Here is a 21,496-nt window from a genome sequence, read left to right as displayed (position 1 = left end):
ATTCCTTTGATTGTGTGCCGTATAAAGAAGTTGAAATTCTATGATCAGTTCACTTGCGACTGACATATATGCGAAAATGCATATCACAATGCCAAACAGCAACATGCCCGATACCATATGTACATGTACACTATAAAGGGTCATTGATGGGTCAATCCATGTTAAATCAACAGAGGCCTCCACCTCGACCCGCTCAGAATCGCTAGAAATTGAAATGGTGTCTTGCCATACTGTATGTCTCAAAGAATGAAATTGGGCACAAAAAAATTTTGAAAAACTTTTGGTTGCTAGGATACGGCCTCGCCTAGCAACCAAATCCAGATTGCATTTTAAGAGCCCTAAATTTGTGTCAAGTTTGGAGGCATCTTTTGCATGAATGTAAAGTATTTTATGTCTGATATTGCAGATATTGTGGAAGACATGTGACCAGTCTTCGAATTTAGCTAATTTTGAGGAAAACTTACTGTCTCAATTTTTCGTAACAAGTAATTAAAATGGTGGGAAAATGAGATAGGGGCCTTTCTGGCTCTACTTTGAGTGTGCTCTATATTCACAAAGACATGTTTGAGTTTTAATCGATCCTTGTCCAGTGGTCGTTGTACGGGAAAAGTGCCAAGAAAAAGTCAAGCGGGTCGTACATTTTACGAACAGCGCCCTCAAACTTAAGAAATCTCACTTCTGGCCCTAATTGGGGGTCCAATTTGGGCCTGCGGGTAAATTACAATTTTTCTTAAAATACCATTTTCAGGAGTGTATTGACCCTTTTCTTAAAAACTCAAGTCAAAAAGTTGTGTATTTTATGTTATCTACTCAAATTTACAACTCGAAAATTGCGAAAATCATGCACTTCATATGTATGAAAATGCTTGCAAAAGCCGATTTGAGTAATTCAAATGACAACAACTTCTTAGAATTAGCATACAGGTGCTTTACAATTAAGAGGGTGGTACACTAGCATAACTACCCCCCCCCCCCCCCAAAAAAAAACCTTCCCATAGTGCACTATGCAGATTTGTATATGCATACAGTATGTGACATACTTTTACTGCAAAGAGACTGCATAACACATGCATTCAAGGTATATGAATTATTTGGTTTGTGAAACATCTGCTTCAAATTGTCTCTATGCATGTAACTCACCCCCCTCCCACCCATATTCTCTACCCAACCCTATATCAGAATAGAAAATGAATGTGAACCAGTGCATAAATGTACAGTGTGTACTGTACATGTGTACATGGTCAGTACAGTGTTATTTTACAGGAGGCACTAAATAAATTACACACTGTCCACAATCTGACACCCTTCCTGACCATAGTGCACTATGCAGATTTGTATACATACAGTATGTGACTGACTTTTACTGCAAAGAGACTGCATAACACATGCATTCAAGGTATAATGAATTATTTGGTATGGTAATTTTCTGCTTCAAATTGTCTGCATGTATGTACCCCCCCCCTCCTCCCCACACATTCGTTTTGGTTCCCATTCCCCACCACTTCCACGAGTGAATAGTCCCTGTCCCTCATTGTGCTGTTTTATCATTTTGATGATACCATGCTCCACAATGCTTAAAGTTATGTAAGGAAAACCCATTAACAGCTCTATAGATATACATGTGTGATACAGTACTGAATCGTTCATTCAATCTGTGCAACATCATGCAATTAGTATACTTTCAGAAAGGAAAATAGAAATCACCAGAGGAATAACTTCAACATCTCATCTTGTTAATCGTTGTTATCAAATACTAGTTAAGTAAGATCACTAATGTATACACAATGAAGTGGGGCATTGTTTAATCCAAGCATTGATGGTACATGACAATTTGTACACAGGAAACATCACATTAAACATATTAGCTGAGCAAAATGAAGCTGGAATGCCACAAGAAATTCATGATTTGAGGCTTGGACAGTTTTTCTCTTGTGTCTATGATGGCCACTGGTGGGTTGGAATAATTTTATACAATTCTGATTCATTTAATGACATCAAGGATAAAATCATGCACAATTCAGAACAGAAATTTAGGGTCTTCGTTTTGCCCATCAAGAATGATGTTTGTTTGGTTCCATTCTCACATGTTCTATTGCACCAGTCACAGCAAGTGGAAGATTGTATACTCTTCACACTGAAATTCTTAGTAAAATGACTGCCAACCTTAAGAGATTCAGAGAAAAGAATCAAGTACAACTGAAATGAATCTCTGCTAATGACAAAACACCCGATCATGGAGTAATCGATGTGTCAACAGACAAGTATGGTTGGCAGAGGTACAACAGAGTAGTCAGCACTGGATGTGGAGAATAAACAAGAAAGTACATTAAATCTGTACAGGAGACATATTTTGTACTTAATTGAAAGTTGGTTATCAATTTTAGTGGCAAGGAGACATATGGCAAGACACTATATCAATTTAAGGCGATTCTGAGAGGGTCAATGTGGAGGCCATTGTTGATTTGGTATGGACTGACACATTTATCAACTTGGACGAATGGTATTTAATGAGCTCATAGATGACATCGATGACATTGATGACTCAATGCTATGTTGTTAAATATGAAGTTACAAAAACATGTTTTTGCTTGAGTTACTAGCATTTTAAAGACACAATGGATTAGCATTAAAGAATAATTTCTGCATTGAGGAATGGCATCATAATCAATTTAGCCTTAAAGGAGTATTCGAGAGATATAGCATATTTTAAAGGTGCATATCTTGAAAACTTGCATTGCTACAAGAAAGATTACAAGGCTCAAATCGATGGTACTATTCATTTCTAGAATCTCAAAATGGTGAAGTCTCATTAGCTTAATATATATACATGTATTTTTCAATTAATTTTTTTCTTCAAAATTCCAATTGATTTTTGTTAGCTCAACTAGTTGAGCAATGTGTCTGTCTGTCCATCTGTCTGTCAACAGTTGTTGAAAGGCTACCGTGCTCATGCTGTTTGATTGTTTCTTGTCAAACTTGGTGAGGTAATGACGCATATCAACAGGTTGATACTCATGCTAGCAAAAAGTTCTTACTTTTGATGTCAAAGGTCAGATGAGGTCACATGAGGCCAAAATGTGAATTCATATCAAAGCCTGCTCCTCTGACAGTTTTTGTGTTATTGTGATTTTAGTTGGCCATGAGTTAATGGGCCACAAAAGTAATTCATTTATAATATGGTCAAAGGTCATCTCAGGTCATCTGAGTGATATCAAATACTGCCCCAGAAACATTTACAAAGATGTGGTCAATGTGTGTTTTGGGGCATCACCAGCTGGGTTTCTTAACTAGGTTTGCTTCTCAACTAGGGATGCACCGGATCCAAATTTTTGGATCCGGCCGGAACCGGATTTTGCCGGATAGTACATGAAATCCGGCCGGATAAAATCCGGCCGGAACCGGATTATTTCATTACACAAAAGAAAATCATTTATAAGAAGTAGAAGTATGAAACAAGGAGCAAATCTTAAGTGAGGTATACGCATATTATAGAGAAGGTGAAATTAAGACCCCATTTATGAGATTAAATATGACTTGAAGTGGGGTAGTGTTCAACCGATTATGCATAACAGAAAATACCGATTACCAATTATTTTTTTCATAATCGTACCGATTCCGATTATTTGAAAATGACAAAATATCCCGTATATACGAAATCGGCAATAAAGTTTGACAGAAACAAGTATTGTTGTGATTTTCCCTAAGGCTCTAAGGTATCATTTTGTATGTATTAAATTACCTCTGGAGTTTCTCGGAAAGAAAGAATTTTTTTTTTTTTTTTTAATTTCCAAAATACGGAAATATGACATCCTACCTAGTCAGCACTGTGCTAAGCGAATGGCCTAACCACCTCGACGTGAATGTCACCTGTTAATGGCTTGAAATGGGCTAAGAATAGTTACTCAAAATATCCATCTCAAAAAGTATCTCAGACAAACCATCCATCTTCAATCTTTACCAAAGTGTAAATTTTAATGACATATTGCCTTCATTCCGATATTATTTTGTACTTATTTTCAGTATTATACCGTTTATGAACAAACAGAAATGTTACGAACTTGAAGTTAAACATACCTATTCGTTACCTATTTAACTCCATTCAGGTTCTATAAGATAATGTAAGCTTAGGCCAATCAAACTGAAAAGCAAATTGTACCATCGTAACTTGTTTAAAATTACTCTAAAATGTAATACCAGATTGATGTAAAGAATAATAACAACTAGAAACTACTCCAATATAAAATATAACATTCCCTCTATAAGACATATCACTTACAGTACCTCCCAAACAAATGCCGATTTCCAGCAAATTGAAAGCTGTTATTAAAGTAATCTACGCATTTTTTTTTTTTTGCAAACCGATGGTTAGGCTACATTTCCCATTGACTTAGTGTGGTTGTTAGGCTAACATGTGGTCGAAGATTGCAGTTTCCGTGGATATTTTTATTTTTTATTTGCGACACAACTAGAGCGAATAAACAGATGGCAAGGTTAGATTTACATGCAGTTGACTTAGTGTGAAATAAGGCTACTACGTGATCGGAGATTTGTGAGGATTTTAGGTTATTTTTGCTGGTACTGAAATTGCTTCGTGCAGGCCGTCATTTGCCACGGGAACTTCCCGGTGATTGTGCGCGACCTTCCCGCGCTGCTTCAAATTTATGCGGGATGTGAAAACTGTTTGCGCGATTCGCGCTGCAACTGCAATTCCTAGCTAAAGCAAACGCATGTCACACTTAATTTTACACAGACACCTGCTATAACGAGGGCGATTTTCTTATATTTCTTTTTCGCACTCGTAATTGTGCTTTAGGAGGGCTTTTTAGCACTTGCGAGGGCGAATCGACCATCGCCCCGCTTATTTCCGACCCTGTCAAGCACATTCGTTAATTCGCGAAATTGGTATTGCTGCTATGCTTACTGTGCCAAGAAATTTGAAGTCACTAACCACGAGGGAAGCAAAATCGGCGACCCTGGCAGCGTTAATTGATGAAAGTATACACTGTGAAAGACGTATAGAGGGTGTCTTATTTCAGTATTTCGTAGTAAAAGAACAAACCTAATACATCAGTTGATATTTTCAACTTCCATGTTTTTGAATAATGATATTTTCACCTTCCATATATTTTTGAATAATCGGTATGACATAACTGGTATTCCACGTAATTTTTACCGATTCCGATTATGTTCCGATTATGCAATTTTCGTACCGATTCCGATTCCGATTAGGTTAATCGTTTGAACACTAGTAATCTACATTCTTTAATCAAATAACTACAATATAATTGTTGACAAGCTTGATACAGTACAGTATGTAAATTTGTTTGCTGGAAAAATACTGCATACTACCTATGAAGTTTGTTTTAAAGCGGGAAGCTACATTTCACAAATCTCATACTTTATACTGAATAAAACGATTTATTGTTGCAATAACACTACTATCTGGATTTAGAATTGTCTTTTATTATTAATTATTTAGTAACAAATTTTTACACTGCAATATTATCTGTAAAATAAATAAAAAAAGGCATTGTATCTTTCCAGAAGTGGAAGAAACTTCTTATCTATCTTTTATCTATCCTTTAAAATGGAATTGAATGTTCATTAGAACACTTAATGATTTAGGTTTTTCATGAACTTTTAGGAACTTTCATGGTGACAAGAGATATCCAAGATAATGCCAACAATAATGGGAAAGTAAAGATTCAATGGAACAGTATTTTGACTGATAAGTATATGAATGGTCTATTTTAACTGCACAATATTAAACTGATGAAGACTGCAAGAAATGATTTCACTGCAAACTGTATTTGTTGTATATAGCTTCATATTATTACAGTAGTTGTATTATTTTGGTTGATCTTTAGAAACAGTGGGTCAGACCATTGGTTTCTGTAGAGCTGATGTCACTCAAATACGTCACTCAAATAAGCTGCTTACACTATTGAACTAAGTAAGGATGTTGCACTACTCCGTATGTAAAGTACTGGTAATTAGAATTGAAATCTAAACCACGCTACATATTTGTTTGGTATCTCAGTACATTTCATCATCAAACTGTGTTTTGCTCTCACATGTCTCCAAAAACAGTGTGTGTTATTTAAATGTTAACTAACACCCCCTCCCCTCCCTCTCCCAATCACAACCAGCACGCATTGGACCACCAAACTAATGAGTCATACGAACTCTAATGACAATGTAGAAGAGTACCATTATGCGTCTTGCCCGGTCCAAAGAGTGCTTGACCAATTAAAATGACCACTACATCTACACTTTGTAAATGAATGTAACGGGACCTGAAAAACATCTAAAGGCCCTACTCGAAACCATCACGTCTTAGACCACCAAACCAATGAGTCATATGAACTCAAATGACAAAATAGCAGATTACCATAATGCGTCTTGCCCGGTCCAAAGAGTGCTTGACCAATTAAACTGACCACTAAATCATCACAACTTAAATGAATGTAACGTGACCTGAAAAAAAAAATAGCCATAATCAAGACCAGCACGCCTTGGACCACCTATCTAATGGGTCACATGAATTCTAATGACAATTTAAAAGAGTACCAAACATTCGTCTTGCCGAGCCAAAGAGTGCTTGACCAATTAAAATGACCACTAAATCATCACTTCGTAAATGAATGTAACTGCCTGCTAAACCTCTTAAGGCCAAAATCAAAACCAGCACGCATTGGACCACCAAACCAATGGGTCATATGAACTTTACAGACATTGTAAAAGGGTACCATAATGCGTGTTGCCCGGTCCAAAGAGTGCTTGACCAATTAAACTGACCACTAAATCATCACAATTTAAATGAATGTAACGTGACCTGAAAAAAAAGAAATAAGCCCTAATCAAGACCAGCACGCCTTGGACCATCTATCTAATGGATCACATGCATTCTAATGACAATTTAAAAGAGTACCATAATGCGTCTTGCCGAGCCAAAGAGTAATTGACCAATTAAAATGACCACTAAATCATCACTTCGTAAATGCATGTAACTGCCTGATAAACCTCTCAAGGCCAAAATCAAACCCAGCACGCATTGGACCACCAAACCATTGAGTCATACGAACTCTAATGACAATGTAGAAGAGTACCATAATGCGTGTTGCTTGGTGCAAAGTGTGTTTGACCAATTAAACTGACCACTAAATCATCACAACTTAAATGAATGTAACGTGACCTGAAAAAAAGAAATAAGCCCTAATCAAGACCAGCACGCATTGGACCACCTAGCCAATGGGTCATATGAACTCTCATGACAATGTAGAAGAGTACCATAGTTCGTCTTGCCCGGTCCAAAGAGTACTTGACCAATTAAACTGACCACTAAATCATCACTTCGTAAATGAATGTAACTGCCAGGTAAACCCCTTAAGGCCATAATCAAAACCAGCACGCATTGGACCACTAAATAATAATAGGGGGTTGTTGGACATGAGTAAAAATGTCAGATGTGGTTCTATCAATTGAAGTATACAATCAATTTGTTTTCCTTTTTGCAGAGGAGACACATGGAAATGGCGAGAGTTAAATTTAAAGGTATATAGAATGGTGTGGGGTTTGGCGGTGGCGGTGATTGAAGCTCGAAGAAATGTTAACAAACTTGGTGTTATAGCATCCGCGTTATTTTGTTGTGCGTTTTAAAATGACAGTTATTATACTGTAGATACGGTATCATATTTGCAAGACGCTTCGCCAATGTTGTTTATTTGGAAGATCAGAGATATATAATGGAAGACAAGGATGGAAAATATGATAAATGTATACAACGGTAATAAGGAATGGATGCTTCAGTTTCGGTATTTACATTCCTTAGGATTGTGTCAGCATTCTATTTATTCTACGAGGAAATGGAGGTTTGTGATTCGAGTGTGTCTAGCATAAAACGTGATGTGTATAGAGTAGCCGAAATAGCGAATTACACACCACTGTAAAGAATTATGAACCATACATTGGTTGTATGCATTACTACACACATATGTATGTAGGATTGTGTACGGATTGCTGTATTGTTAAAACAAGAGCAGCAACGCTGCGGAAGCTCATGTTACCTTCTATTTGAGAAATGTGTTATTTCTCGTTCATTAGACATACGCGAGATAACGGTGTTATATAATTTCCTCCCATCTCCTCTCCCCTTGCCCTCATGCTCCTTCTTAGCAGCCATAATTTGCTTATATGATAGCAGGTTGTTTAATTTCGCCCTCTCAATTAGTACCTTACATAAGTATGTAAGTTATAACTCTAACGTACCGCTGGAGTCTTACGTTAAACTAGTTTTCTTTTTCTTTGAATACAATACATTCGTCGCCTGAGCCACATTTAAATGTTCCCCGCTATATCAATATAGTGAACGGCCAATATGGATTTGTGGTCAACAACATCGATTATGGTCGTATCACCGTATTTACAGCTTCTACGCATGCTCACATGTACGTCATGTATTTGGGACCTTTTCAGAAAGTAAAACTACATTTTACATGCGGATCTTTGCAATGTGCCATCCAACCTTTATTTTTACTGCAGGTAGTAACCTGCAAAATTAGTAAGGTTATGAGTTTCTATACTTAATGCGAATCAATCCTCTAAACATAAATTTAAAATGCAGCTTTTGTGAGGTAGGCTACACCGAAATAGATCTCGAGGACATGCAGTTAGGTATAGGTTTTCACAGAAGCTTTACAGTACATAAGTAGTGAATGTCTGTATTTCTTTCATTTCTCACTCTCGCAATTTTCCAGTCATTTCTAATAATACCTCAATCCTTAAACAAAAATGCATTCGAGACACTCGAACAACATCTGAAAATCATGTTACTACAAGAACATGTTACACGAAGGAAGATTTCGAGAACGAAACATGTGTAAAAGTAAGTGGGCCTGACGTTTTGATCCTAGCAGAATCCTCTTTAGAAGCTGTATGACAAATAACAGTAACAGAAGGCACAAACACACGCACATAATACGCACAGGTTAATGAGCATGGTGAAAACAAAAGAGAGACTCCATTACCAAAAGTCTTGTCAGGGGATGTTACACCCCGTAATACGTCACGCTATAATATCATTGGGGAAGTGGTAACGAACAAACAAGAAAGCAAACACAGAGCTTAGTTTAAACTACCATCCACCTTTCTTAATTCCTTCATTGATTAGTACAATATATTGACTTAATAAACTTTGTAGGTACTTATGCAAGTATAGGTTTTTTAGTTGTAGATAGCTGTCTCATCCGACTGGTGACACGTGACCTATTTACTGTATGGTGGGGCGGATACGTTAACTGACCTTCATTCATACTTAGTAAAGATTCCTAAATCCTATTGGTCCATTCAGGTCAGCTGACCGTGGTTAATCCTGTGAGTACCGCACGGTAAAATTAAGGGGCATCACTTTAATAAATCTTTGGTTATATGTAACCAAAAATGTTTTGTTTTATGATTTTCCCCCACACAAATGGTAGTGTATGAATGAACGGGGTTAATGAACGGTCTAACGTGCGTTACTCACATGATTAATGCACTCCGGGTGTTAATGCTATCGTTGGATGCACTCGGGCTCCGCCCTCGTGCATCGCTTGCATTACCCCGATCGTGCATTAATCCTGTGAGTAATGCACGCTAGACCGTTGATTAACCCCTTATTTCTAAATTCCTTTATTGATTAGTACAATCATATACTTCATATACTTTCTAGATACTTGTGCAAGTAAAGGTTTCTTAGTTGTAGATTGCTGTCTCATCCGACGTGTGACACGTGACCCATTTACTGTAGTGAGGGGCGAGTACGTTAACTAACATTTTTCAGTTCCTTCATTGATTAGTACCAGGCGCGTATCCAGGATTTTCAAATCCGGGGGGCGCGAAGTACTATCTAAGCGTAGCGCCACCATCAGTTGGCGCGGAGCGTAGAAGAAAATTTCTGATTTTGATACCCCCCAGATCACCGGAAATGGCACTTATCGGGCTTGAAAATGAGCAACCAGATGTACACTTTTGCCTGATAACCAAGTATTTCCCAAAAGTTTTTTTTTTTCCATCCATAACCTTTTTGAAGATTGTCACCAGTCACACACCATGTTCGACCTCATTGCATGTCCTATGGATCATTGCTTTTGTAGGTGGTTCTACGTCACGGCCCACAATATCCTTCAGCCCCACTTTTGAAGGTTTTAAGCCCATTATTTGTTGATAATTTGAAAATTCCCATTTCTCGTGAATAAAATCACTTGAAAACATACCCATAATGTTGCACAAAATTCAATCTATGGACAACCAATATAGAAAAACCTCCTTGAACCGCTAACAGACAGGTCAAGACGAGTAAAGGAAAGTATGATGAAGAATGTTGATGAGGAAATTTTGGAAAATTCCGACACAGTTAATTTCTTGGTGTAGAAATATTGCAACCTCTTATAATGGCTATTATAAAACTTGGTTGAAGGAAACGAAAAATAGCAGATATTTCCGATATCAGGTATATCGAAACCGAACACTACACACATAGGCGTAGGTCTCGTAGGAGGCGGGGGCTGCAGCCCACCCCCCCCCCCGCAACCAAATATTTTCCCACTTTTTCGGGCACCTACTGAAAGAAAAATAAATAGCAATGAATAGCTTAAAAATGATCTCGTTGGTAATTAAAATAAAGGTCTAAGCTTGGCCGACATTACTACTGTAAAAGAGTTTTGACATAAATGGATCTGTATGCTTTTTCTCCATCTACATAAGACATTTGGTTGTTTACATTAACATCCGGCGGTATAATGTGCAACTTTGACGGACCGTGCGGTACACTATGCCATGCAATGTAATGACCGATGCTTGCTTATATGATATTGGCATCGGTATGTTGAACGCGCGCGGAGCGCGCGAAAAATTTTGGCTTTTTTTCGTGCAAGTCATTACAGCCCCTAAATCCAATTGGGCTCCTACGCCTTTAACTACACACATAGACAGTTTTTGAGGCTGTTCATCGTGGAACATGCATGCATTGCTCACTGATATGATGTTATATACGCTCTTTGCTTTACAAATTCCACCAGGCGTGTAGCGAGTAATTGCCAAGGGAGGGGCGAAGCCTGTAGGCAAAATATCTAAGCGAAGCGCCACCATGGGTTGGCGCGAAGCGTACATTAAAAATTTTGGCCGAAAATGCCTCCCAGATCGCTGGAAATGACACTTTCCAGGCCTTGTAAGTTGCATCTAAGCATTGTATATTTTGAAATTACTAGCGATGTCATAAAGAAAATTTGCTCGGGGGGGGGGGGCGGTCGCCCCCTTCCTGAAATGCGTCAGTTGAAGACCAGCCACAGTTGGTTCCATATAGCACAATTGTACAATTGTTTAAGGCGTCCATACACACACACGCGTTATGATAGACCATATATAGTATTTATATAGATACATTAGTGAGAGATAAAAAATTGAAACGTCAAAAATGGAGTTGTCGGTGTAAGGGGTAGGGTGAGGCGCACACCCCCTCCGTAATCCTTGATCTGTCACTGGCTACCCTGTGTATATAATAGGGATCAGCGCTTAACTATGACTGTTCCTCTTTCTCTTCCCGAGGCCTTGGCTATCTTCTACTCCCTCCTTTTCTCCTTTTTCTCTCTTTTTCTTTTTCTTTTCCCTTCCTTCCTCTCCTCCTTTTCTTTTCCCCCCTCCTTTTCCCTTTTTTCTTCTCTTTTTTCTCTCCTCTTTTCCTTACCCGGGGGGCGCGCGCCCCCAACGCCCCCCTGGATACGCACCTGAGTACAATATATTAACTATTAAACAAAGAAGAAAGCAAACTACATAGAAGAGTTCAAAATCAACAGTGAATGGAAGTCACACACAAACACACACACACATGTCACATGCACCCAAAATGGAACAACTTGGATACAAATTGACACTCAATGCGTTCTAGCGTGTCTGTGTCTGTGTGTAGCCGTAGGGGGGGGGGGGGCGGGAGTGATGGATTCCCTTTTTGTCACCAGGTTCTGTACTATACCCATCTCCCTTAATTCCTTCATTGATTAGTACAATATGTTAACCGTATTTACTTACCTAATCAGGGTTCAAGTGGATGTCCTGTTGTATTGGTGTAAATATCATTGACTCAATGACCTCTAGTTTCAATAATATGGAAATCCTTTTTATGTTATATCCAATCCTTGATCATTGGTTCTGGTATCGAATGGTCCTGGAAGTGGGAGGTTGTGTCCAACTATGTTTGTGGAAGTGGTGAGGAACACACAAGAAAGCAGACACACAGCTAAGTTCAAACTATCAACCACCTTTAAGTCCTTCATTGATTAGTACAATATGTTGATTCAATATACTTTCTAGGTACTTGTGCAAGTATAGGTTTTTTAGTTGTAGATAGCTGTCTCATCCGACGTGTGACACGTGACCCATTTACTGTAGTGAGGGGCGAGTACGGTAACTAACCTTTCTTAATTCCTTCATTGATTAGTACAATCTATTAACTATTAACAAAGAAGACAGCAAACCACATAGAAGAGTTCAAAATCAACAGCGAATGGAAGTCACACACAAACACACATGTCACATGCACTCAAATGGAACAACTTGGATGTAAATTGACACTCAATGCGTTCTAGCGTGTGCGTGTGTGTGTGTGTAGGGGAGTGGTGGATTCCTTTTTGTCACCAGGTCTTGCACTATACCCACCTCACTTAATTCCTTCATTGATTAGTACAATAAGTTAACCGTATTTACTTACCTACTTAGGGTTTAATTGGATGTCCTTTGTTCTGGTGTAAATATCATTGACTCAATGACCTCTATTTTCAATAATAATGAAATCCTTTTTATTGTTATATTCAATCCTTTAACATTGGTTCTGGTATCGAATGGTCCTGGAAGTGGGAGGTTGTGTCCAACTATGTTTGTGGAAGTGTTGATGAACATACAATGCCATAGCAATAGATCAAGCCTTTGTAAATCTAAGGTAATTGTGACAGTATCTGGATTATATTACAAAACCAGTAAATATATCCAAATTGTGCAGACATCAATCCGATATACAAAGATTTTTTGCGAAACACATCCACTACTTCATGTATTACCGTGATCACCCAGTAAAACCTGTCGTATAACTGATGTGCCATACGTCCTGATTTGAGTATTTGGGTAACATTTATATACTGTTTTCTTTTATTTGTAAAACGTTTTTAAATATGAGTCATTTCTTCAGCAAACTTAGTAACATAACAAATATATTCATAATTATCCAACCGAAGCAGAGGCAATACTACATATACTATAGCAGGGAAACGTCAGTTACTAAATTTATACACTAATGACGCGAGGGGGAGGAGGGAGGAGGGAGGAGGGAGGAGGGAGGAGGGAGGAGGAAGGAGGGAAGAGGGAGGAGGGAGGAGCGAGCAGCGAGGAGGGAGGCGGGAGGAGGGAGGAGGGAGGAGGGAGGAGGGAGGAGGGAGGAGGGAGGAGGGAGGAGGGAGGAGGGAGGAGGGAGGAGGGATGAGGGAGGAGGGAGGAGGGATAGGGAGGGATAGGGAGGGATAGGGAGGGATAGGGAGGGATGAGGATGGATGAGGAGGGATGAGGATGGATGAGGAGGGATGAGGAGGGATGAGGAGGGATGAGGAAGGTTGAGGAGGGATGAGGAGGGATGAGGAGGGATGAGGAGGGATGAGGGATGAGGGATGAGGGACGAGGGATGGGTGATGGGTGATGGGTGATGAGGGAGGAGGGAGGAGGGAGGAGGGAGGAGGGAAGAGGGAGGAGGGAGGAGGGAGGAGGGAGGAGGGAGGAGGGAGGAGGGAGGAGGGAGGAGGGAGGAGGGAGGAGGGAGGAGGGAGGAGGGAGGAGGGAGGAGGGAGGAGGGAGGAGGGAGGAGGGAGGAGGGAGGAGGGAGGAGGGAGGAGGGAGGAGGGAGGAGGGAGGAGGGAGGAGGGAGGAGGGAGGAGGGAGGAGGGAGGAGGGAGGAGGGAGGAGGGAGGAGGGAGGAGGGAGGAGGGAGGAGGGAGGAGGGAGGAGGGAGGAGGGAGGAGGGAGGAGGGGACAGCACTACCCTTCCATGGTTTGTATTTGATTTAAGGATACTCTTCGAGCAAGAATAGCTGCCATGAATATCAAACTCAAGGAAGCGGTATATGCATCTTCATTTGTCATGTAACTCTCGCTCAATATTGTTCTCCACCAAACGTGAAACGTCTCGATTTGTTGTGAATATTTAAAAGTGATATTTTCAGCAGAATCATTTTACTATCATCCCTAATTTCAAATTTTCGTCCAAGTTTTTACGGTTTTAACACAGTGTGAGACACCTGAATTTTATTTGCCCCTAGTTTCTCTTTTTTATAGTTGTAAATAAAGTTACATTGTATACATACAGCTTTAGTCTATAGGTTACTATCGTAGGCTACTTTCGAGATGCACTTCCTTATTCAGCAACGATTTCTCTAGTGCGCAATCAGGAAAGTAGGTTGAAACTGACGGATGTATACGTACGGGTATGTAGCTACAGTGTTAGATCACGTACATAGTTCATATGCATACGCTATATGCTTCACGAGATTGTACAAAGCTTATGCACTAAGGATTTCGGACACACAAATGCATAGTGATTTTGACAAGAACCAGTACTAAGTGGAATTTAATAGTTTTTATCTTCATATTATAATGGGCTTTACTTCCTGAGATTATGTTGTATTAAATAATTTGAATAATTTATTGATTTTCAAGACAGTATATTGAAGTGTCCATAACCACTATAAATATTACGTCCTATCTTATTTTCTCCCTCTCAGCAGTAAAATTACAAGATGTCCCCTCCCTGCCGTTCTCCTTGAAAGAGGTCAAACTTAGAGTGACACAAGGGAACCTGCTTGACATATTGTTCCAAACGATAACAAAAGGTAACTTTAAATAAATATCTATAAACAGAATTACACCAAATCAAAATGTGGATCGCAAATAGCTACTCTTTGCCCCAAACATTCCTAATAATTGATATAGGCCTACAAGTTACGGCAGTGATGTAGTGTGAAACAATACCAATGTGTCTGAGTAGTGAGGGACAAACGTTAATGTTAACAACTCTATCGCTATATTATTACCCTGCAATAAAACCAAATGAGTTGTAACCTGCTAGACTGGTCTGTAACGACAGAGAGGTAAATAAAGTACTACTACAACTAGCTTAATTCTATGACAGGCAAATCATATATTATACACAACGTTGCGCTAATTGGATTGAGCTGATACTTAATCATCTGGGCCTGTACATGAGGTCAAAAGTAACTTTAGTCATTTGCTACGTACACTCCAATTCGCCTGATCCAATCTTCCCATAAACTAAAGTAAAAGACGGCACTGTGGTGTATATTAACCACTATGGATTTCTGCTGACAGCTTCATCGTTGAGAGTGTATGTCATAATACAGCACATATATATAGTTTAGTGAAGTGTGGAAACCCGGAAAAGATACTGCCCTACAACACGCGATACATAGATATTCATAACATACATGATATTATCATAATGTGAGGTCAATAATGTCTACGATGCGCTGGCGGTTGAACTGGCGGAAGGATGCAATAACTATAAATCCAAACATTGCTTATATATATTTATTAGAAATACTCCTAGCACGGTCATTTCCTTTGCCGGAGAAATCCAAACAATATCTAAACTGATTGAATTCGGTTTCATTTTCTATTTTTCCCGCTGTAAGTTTAACAGTGTGTTGGAAGGTTGGAAAACATATCAAAACAAAACAAATGGAGTAGAGCTGAAAAGGCCACTCGTATCTTTTCGTGCAAATCCAATTAACAGAAATGGTAGCAAACATAAAGAAAAGCAATATAAAAAGAGGAATAGAAAAGATAGGAGTATATTAATAACAATACAACAAACGAAAGAATACTTGACGAAGGAAAAGGAAAGACATGCTGTTTATATGTAACCAATTATAGCAATCCTAATATGCTACATCAGTAGTTGCTATAGTTTTGTTCCCCTGTTTCAAGTGTGGCAATCCTTATATATAACATTAGTAGTTGCCATAGTTTTGTTCCCCACATGTACCAAGTCTAGCTATCCTAATATGTTACAATAGTAGTTGCCATAGTTTTGTTCCCTGTATCAAGTGTAGCGTTTCCTAATATGTTACATTAGTAGTTGCTATAGCTTTGTTTTCCTGCACTAAGTGTAGCAATCCTAATATGCTACATTAGTAGTTGCTATATTGTTGTTCCCTGTATCAAGTGCAGCAATCCTAATATGGTACATTAGTAGTTGCTATATTTTTGTTCCCATGTACCAAGTGTAGCAATCCTCATATTCTACATAAGTAGTTGCTATAGTTTTGTTCCCCTGTACCAAGTGAAGCAACCCTCATATGTTACATTAATAGTTGCTATAGTTGTGTTCCTCTGAACATATTGTAGTAACCCTATGCTACATTAGTGTTTGCTATAGTTTTTTTTCCCCTAATATCAAGTACATCAATCATAATATGTTACATTAGTAGTTTCTATAGTTTTGTTCCCCTTTATCAAGTGTAGAAATCCTAATATGCTACAATAGTATTTGCTATAATTTTGTTCCCCTGTATCAAGTGTAGCAATCCTAATATGTTACATTATAAGTTGCTTTAGTTTTGTTCCCCTTTATCAAGTGTAGTAATCCTAATATGCTACAAAAGTATTTGGTATCATTTTGTTCCCCTGTATCAAGTGTAGCAATCTTTACATGCTACATTAGTATTTGCTTGTTTTGTTCCCCTGAATCAACTATAGCAATCTAATATGCTACAGTAGTGTTTACTATAGTGTTGTCTCCCTGTACCAAGTGTAGCAACCCCAACATGCTACTTCAGTGGTTGCTATAGTTGAATCTCACTGTATCATGTGTAGCAATCCTCATATTCTACATTAGTGGTAGCTATAGTTTTGTTCCCAGTGTTGCAATCCTCATATTTTACATTAGTATCTGCTATAGTGTTGTTCCCCTGTACCAAGAGTAGCAATCCTAATATGCTACATTAGTATTTGCTATAGTGTTGTCTCCCTGTATCAAGTGTACCAATCCTCATATTCTACATTAGTGGTAGCTATAGTTTTGGTCCCAGTGTAGCAATCCTCATATTTTACATTAGTGGTTGCTATAGTTTTGTTCCCCCGTAGCAATCCTAATATGCTACATTAGTATTTGCTATAGTGTTGTTCCCCTGTACCAAGAGTAGCAATCCTAATATGCTACATTAGTATTTGCTATAGTGTTGTCTCCCTGTATCAAGTGTACCAATCCTCATATTCTACATTAGTGGTAGCTATAGTTTTGTTCCCAGTGTAGCAATCCTCATATTTTACATTAGTGGTTGCTATAGTTTTGTTCCCCCGTAGCAATCCTAATATGCTACATTAGTATTTGCTATAGTGTTGTTCCCCTGTACCAAGAGTAGCAATCCTAATATGCTACATTAGTATTTGCTATAGTGTTGTCTCCCTGTATCAAGTGTACCAATCCTCATATTCTACATTAGTGGTTGCTATAGTTTTGTTCCCCCGTATCAATCCTAATATGTTACATTTGTATTTGCTATAGTGTTGTCACCCTGTATCAAGTGTAGCAATCCTCATATTCTACGTTAGTGGTTGCTATATTTTTGTTCCCCTGTACCAAGTGCAGCAACCCTATTATGCTACAGTATGAAAGTACTTACTATGAGTTATGATGCTGTCGAGCACTACTCCCTGTTTACTGTTATTCAGTCATATGTGTTAATTGGATAATACTAAGTGTTGCATGATGCAAAGTTACACTTTTACAAGTAGCAATTGTGACAGCACTAACCCAACTTTTCGTGAAATTCGAGGTTGCTAGAGTTGTAGCCATATGACAATATACATATCGACATAGGCGTAGGAATTTGGGGCGGGGGTTGCAGCCCATACGAACATCACAAAATGAAATCTTAGAAAATAGCAAAGTAAGTTAATGTCTACAACGGGGTTCGAAACAGACCTCTGATCCGAATCCAGCTATCGCTATAAATGTCTTTACTCTTTCCATTGTTTAAAATGCCCAGCCATTTTCCGTTACTTGTTTACTATTTTAAATATTGAATCTTGTCAGCAAGAGTTTGATTAATATTAGAGATGTAATCATTGATATACTTTGCAACCTCAAGGTCATTTTCAATTCCATTATCATTATATGTAAAAGCTTATAATTATTAACCCGGGCAGAATCCTTTCGTTTTGCCAATGATTTCCTTAATAACATTCCAAGTTTTCCTGAGGACAGTCATTTATTCACAGAAAATGTTCGTAAAGTTAGATTTCTTTGCTACGCGAATACTGGTTGCCAACTTGTGTTGTAGATGGTGTATTTAAGCTTGTTTGAAGGTGTGCGGCTGTAAAGAAATGCTTTGTAGTTACAGAACGAACAATACCGTAAGTAATCCATGGAACGACTTTCTGAGATCTCTTGATTGTGTGACATTTAAGAGGAACTGGGGGGGGGGGGTGAGGGGGTAATTGTAATCTGTACAGGGAAAGTGCCCCTAGTCTATACTATTTCACTGTCCTATAACTGTATGTCCCTTAATACAAATTTACCTGTCCAGCATCTGTTGGTATAGGAACAAGACAAGTGTCTTCTGCAGATGTGGGACAATAGCAAATACAGGACGGACAGTAATAAAGTCAGGTACATACTGAGTCTCATACTACGTCCAGATATGTTTGGTTATCGGATGGAAATAATCCTTTACAATCACTACGAGTTACACTAAACGTGTGTCTAAACACGTACCCGACTGCACTAACGTTCAACTCTTAATTAAAATATACTTATTACTTCTCTTATTACAGTACAATGTCACATAGTCACGGGTTTTATGTACAATGTAATATATTACAAGCACAAACGGCCCCATGCAGCAGTTTTCTTGTATAATTGTAACTTGATAAGTTAATATATGCTGTAATATTGCAGTTGTAGTTAAGCAAGTTAATGAAATAACGTGTTATTCATAGTACAATACAGTAACTTTACAATGTTTTACAGTTTCATATCAGCTTCAGCTTGTATTACGATATAAATGCTATAAAACATATGTAACTATATAATATATTCATTTCACTATATGGAACAAACTACGTCACGGTTGACATCATTATAGTTGATTTGAAATCAAACAGCTCCTCTTGCAATGTACAGCATAGACTTGTCATACGAATCAAACCTATACTTGTTACGTTAACGGTAGAAACTAACGTTTTCTCGCTCTGTAGTCTAATATACTGTGATATATTTTTAATTTTATAGAAATTGGCTAGAAATGGAATTTGTTCTCCTTGTTGGTCAATTTAATCTTACCTCTACTCTGATTTTCTCTCCTGGAACTATTTCGTTTGCTTTCCAGACTCTACAAGTTGACATTATAAAATTGCGGAAAGGTTCATCATGTTTATCCCTGTTACGATGGATACAATGTAATCCACATACGCACACAGTATGGAATAAACAACATGTCATTACTTCCTGTAGAATCGAAGTATTACAACCCCTGTTTCCTTTTTCGAGAAGTTTCCATTTATAACTAAACTTACAAGTCAACACACACTGACTGATCTAGTGTATTACCTTCTATGGGCTCAATGGATACGCCACTGTGTGCAATACAGTGTGTAGCGTGAAACAACAACATGTGATGTTCGCATCGTTTCCTGAGTATATTTAATTACCTTTATTCATCCGGTATCCCAGTATTATCACTATTAGTTTCGATAACAGAAATCAGACAATCCCGACCATCTTGAGATCAGTTCTGAACAACCATGCGAGTAGCTAACAGTATGTATAACAACATTGTATAACCTGTAAAATAACAATCAAAGACGTGGACTTGAACAAGCAGTAGTGATAAGAATTTAAAAGGTTATGTATGCCGTATGATATTCCTAGGTATGGTATGATATGGAATGCTAAACTTAACGAGAATTACATTTGCGAAAGTTGCAGCCCTTGTAAATGACTGGAAACTTTTATACTGCCAACGTTTGATCAAGTATATTTTGTTTTAAAGTGTACATCAGTAAAGCGACCAAAGAGATTCACAATTATGTAGCCTGGAGTCTGCAGTCATAACTGACCTCTAGTTTTACTAAAAATCACGTGATAGGAATAGCCGTGGTAGCAATTTACAAGTCGACTTTTAACAAAATTAAAGTAATATAGCAACCAAGATAACTTAGTAAACGTACATCTATTAATAAGTCGAGCTCATTGGTACAGTCGTAGAATACCCGAATCTAACAATAATTGTAGCAAATGTGTTGATTTTGTGGGTTCGTTGCTTTCAGCATTTTCAGATTGTGGTACCATTTACGATTTGTGCAAAACATTTTAAGGGGATAAATATCATTTAAAGGTGGGCGCTTAAACCTAGGCTTGCAATAACGTGATGACGAAGTTTCCAAACGTATTGAAAGTTTGCTTTGCCTCTACGACTAATACTCGCAGTGTGATAAACGGTTCAGGATTTATGTTTGCCTGCAACTAAGGACGTCGATGGGTTTATATTTCAACGCAGACGATCATTTTCTATAACAAAAATATCTAGATCTCTTGATATCAAATTAAATATAAAAATCACATCAGTTAAACAGACAACAATTTAACAGATTAAGCAAACATAATTTTAAGGTAAGTTATCCAAATGCAGAATCTGAAATTAACATCTTGTCGCTATTCTAACGCAAGTGAGCATTTCATTGTGTAACCCGTGATGTTATTTGATAAACGTAATGTAACTGTACTCAATAGTTACTTTCATTTTGAGGTCAATCTGAACGCTTCCCTTCTTACCTTATCACATTCTTGAGGTACTCTCGATAAGGAAGTAATTTAGCTACGTAAGTGCTGTCTGAGCGCGATTTCAAAGAAAAGGCGGATATTTAAGGTCAATCGATATAAAGGTTACATTCGTAGTCATAAACAGATTGTGCGCTTGAATCCAGCTAATTCACTTTTATTTTGCATCGACCAAATATTACGTTATGTTCTGCGTATATAATAAGCCGTGTGAATCATAGCAGTATTACCATTCTCGGATGTACACTAAATATGCTGGGCCTATGTGCATATTACCATGGTTTTTATGCAATTTTTATTCTTTACCTTTTACCTAATTCTCTATCTGCGAAATTGGGTGGCCAAAATAAAAATCACTTCCATGGGAAAACTGCCTTGAAAAAGAATTTGACCCAAGCAGCAGCGCAAAAAACGCCACTGTCTCTGTATTGTCAAATGTGGAAACGGGTTGGCAATTTAATTAAACGGTCTCCGCGGCACTCACAAGCGGAGGCAACGTTCAGTTTATGTTCACATGGTTATCCCTGATCCCTGGATTGTGTTCCGAAATGATTCACACGTGAGTGGCGTGTATGGCAGAATGAATATCACAGTATTTAGAAACAATTTGCATTTTGACTGAAA

At 38.2% G+C, this 21,496-nt stretch overlaps 3 protein-coding genes across 21 annotated transcripts in view; 1 reads left to right on the top strand and 2 right to left on the bottom strand.

Annotated features, from left to right (window-relative positions):
* LOC139970033 (uncharacterized) overlaps positions 1-20,601 on the bottom strand; it is a 233,898-nt gene extending 213,297 nt beyond the window's left edge. The window contains exon 1 of one of the 4 annotated variants that reach the window (XM_071975603.1): positions 19,744-20,601. The gene's annotated coding sequence lies outside the window, so the exon portion shown is untranslated. Of the gene's footprint in view, positions 1-15,309; positions 18,359-19,375; positions 19,722-19,743 lie in introns of those variants that run through there. The other 3 variants (XM_071975604.1, XM_071975601.1, XM_071975602.1) reach the window with 3 other exon arrangements.
* Positions 1-21,496, top strand: part of LOC139970087 (uncharacterized) — an 853,056-nt gene that overhangs the window by 153,681 nt on the left and 677,879 nt on the right. The window lies entirely within an intron of this gene.
* Positions 1-21,496, bottom strand: part of LOC139970036 (NLR family CARD domain-containing protein 4-like) — a 554,750-nt gene that overhangs the window by 527,476 nt on the left and 5,778 nt on the right. The window lies entirely within an intron of this gene.

This window comes from Apostichopus japonicus, chromosome 7 (assembly GCF_037975245.1).
Source record: "Apostichopus japonicus isolate 1M-3 chromosome 7, ASM3797524v1, whole genome shotgun sequence".
In the NCBI taxonomy this organism is placed as follows: Eukaryota; Metazoa; Echinodermata; class Holothuroidea; order Aspidochirotida; family Stichopodidae; genus Apostichopus; species Apostichopus japonicus.
The sequence above is the reverse complement of the archived record's forward strand: the minus strand, read 5'-3'. Positions and strand labels throughout refer to the sequence as shown.